The 2,593-nt window shown below is 35.6% G+C and overlaps 1 pseudogene; it reads left to right on the top strand.

Annotated features, from left to right (window-relative positions):
- The first annotated feature begins 280 nt into the window (after positions 1-280).
- LOC112836595 (tRNA-uridine aminocarboxypropyltransferase 1 pseudogene) lies at positions 281-1,251 on the top strand (annotated as a pseudogene).
- The last annotated feature ends 1,342 nt before the right edge of the window (positions 1,252-2,593 follow it).

Genomic DNA, 2,593 nt, shown 5'->3' with positions numbered 1-2,593 from the left:
TCTCTCTCTCTCTCAAATAAATCAATAAAATCTTTAAAAAAATTTTTTGAATGATTAATGTACCTTATGATGACAGTTTCTTGTCTTCCAATAAAATATAGCTAAAAGGAAATGCCTTTAATTCCTGTCAAAATTTCACAAAGATGTCCAAATATAAATAAAGAGAAGCAAGCCTAATATCAAGAATTTAAAAAATAATAGCACTTGATGAAGTAATGTTAAGAATACAATAAAGCAAGGGGCGGAGCGGAAGATGCATGGAGCTGTGTGAGGACCCGAGGGCAGTGCAGTGCACCTATGATTTATGTTTTAGAAATAGATGTTAAACTTTGGTTTGAATGAAAAATGTCTCTCAACCCACCTGTATTTCTCAAAGAAAAGGAAGAAAATAATTCAAAATCTGTAGAAATACAACACTCACAAACTACTTCCATAGCTGCAGAAGATCCTCTTCAAAACTTACGCTTAGCATCTCAAGAAGTTCTTCAAAAAGCTCAGCGAAGTGGAAGATCAAAATGTCTCAGATGTGGTGGCTCAAGAATGTTCTATTGCTATACATGTTATGTCCCAGTTGAAAATGTACCTATTCAACAGATGCCACTTGTGAAGCTTCCACTGAAGATTGATATCATTAAACATCCAAATGAAACAGATGGCAAAAGTACTGCTATACATGCAAAACTATTAGCACCTGAATTTGTAAATATTTACAAGTATCCTTGTATTCCAGAATATGAAGAAAAGGACCATGAAGTTGCACTTGTTTTTCCTGGACCTAAGTCTGTCTCAGTAAAAGATATTTCTTTTCATCTGCAAAAAAGGATTCAAAATAATGTTAAAGGCAAAAATGATGACCCTGACAAGCCATTTATTTAATGCAAGAAAACTGAAGAACAGGATTTGAATGACAGCAACTGCCAAGACACAACACTGAAAAAAATTATATTTATAGATAGCACCTGGAACCAACCAAACAAAATATTCACTGATGAGAGACTTCAAGGATTGTTACAAGTTGAGTTGAAAACAAGAAAAACTTGCTTTGGGCGCCATCAAAAAGGAAAGCCAGATAACTTCCTTTCCACAATTGAAGCCATTTACTATTTTCTGGTAGGCTACCATACTGATATATTAAAAGAAAAATACTAAGGACAATATGACAATCTCTTATTTTTCTACTCTTTTATGTACCAGTTGATAAAGAATGCCAAATGCTCTGGAGACAAGGAAACAAGAAAACGTATCCATTAGTTTTTAAGAAGCTACTTATGTCATTTTATTTTGCTAAAAATCAATAAACTTATAATTGTGGGAAAAAAAGGAATACAATAAAGCAAAAAAGTAAAAAATAAAATAAAAAATAAAAAAGAATACAATAAAGCTACTGGTCTTATAAATGGTTGATGGTATTGCAATAATACTAGAACCCTTTCAGAAAGCAATTTGCCAACTTGATTCATTTTGGAATTTACAGAAAAACCTTAACAGGAAAACTAAATTACTTTTCAATACTGTCAACTAGAGAAAAAATGCTTTTAAAGTTTTGGTACATACCTTTCCATACTTTCTTAATATGTGCATTTTTTTTTCTTTTTCTAAAATAACATTGGGTCAGACTAGGTATACTGTTAGAAATTAGCTTCAGGGCACCTGGGTGGCTCAGTCGTTAAGCGTCTGCCTTCGGCTCAGGTCATGATCCCAGGGTCCTGGGATCGAGTCCCACATGGGGCTCCCTGCTCGGCGGGAAGCCTGCTTCTCCTTCTCCCACTCTCCCTGCTTGTGTTCCCTCTCTTGCTGTCTCTCTCTCTGTTAAAAAATAAATAAATAAATCTTTAAAAAAAAAAGAAATTAGCTTCATTTCTTCTTGTATCATGAACCTTTGTCTATGCTATTAACAGTCTTCCAAAACATTATCGTTTTTAAGATTTTATTTATTTATTTGAGAGAGAGAGTGAGAAAGAGAGTGCATGAAAGGGGTAGGGTCAGAGGGAGAAGCCGACTCCCCACTGAACAGGAAGCCCAAGGCAGGACTCAATCCTGGGACTTCAGGATCATGACCTGAGCGGAAGGCAGTCACTTAACCACCTGAGCCACCCAGGCACTCCTTTTAATGGTTGCATAGTAGTCTATCATATGATTAGGTAAAAATAGATTTTTTTTTTGTAAAAATAGATTTTTACCAAAAAAATTCCTTAATGCTAGACTTCAGATTTGGTCTACTTTTTCGTAATTACTGATGGACTGAAGTGACTATCCTTACATATAAATGTCTTGTGCATTATCTCTGATATTTTCTTTTTCTTTTTTTTTAAGATTTTATTTTATTTATTTGACAGAGAGAGACACAGCGAGAGAGGGAACAAAGCAGGGGTAGTGGGAGAGGGAGAAGCAGGCTTCCCGCAGATCAGGGAGCCCGACATGGGGCTCGATCCCAGGACCCCAGGATCACGACCTGAGCTGAAGACAGACGCTTAAGGACTGAGCCACCCAGGCGCCCCTCTCTGATATTTTCTTAAAATAAATTCCCAGAGATATACTTGATAAAGCAAAGAATACAACCGTTAAAGATTTTTTAATAAAAGAACTTCTAAAT

Source organism: Callorhinus ursinus, unplaced genomic scaffold (genome assembly GCF_003265705.2).
Source record: "Callorhinus ursinus isolate GAN/ISIS: 27379988/994484 unplaced genomic scaffold, GSC_fseal_2.0 scaffold24, whole genome shotgun sequence".
NCBI lineage: Eukaryota > Metazoa > Chordata > Mammalia > Carnivora > Otariidae > Callorhinus > Callorhinus ursinus.
The sequence above is the reverse complement of the archived record's forward strand: the minus strand, read 5'-3'. Positions and strand labels throughout refer to the sequence as shown.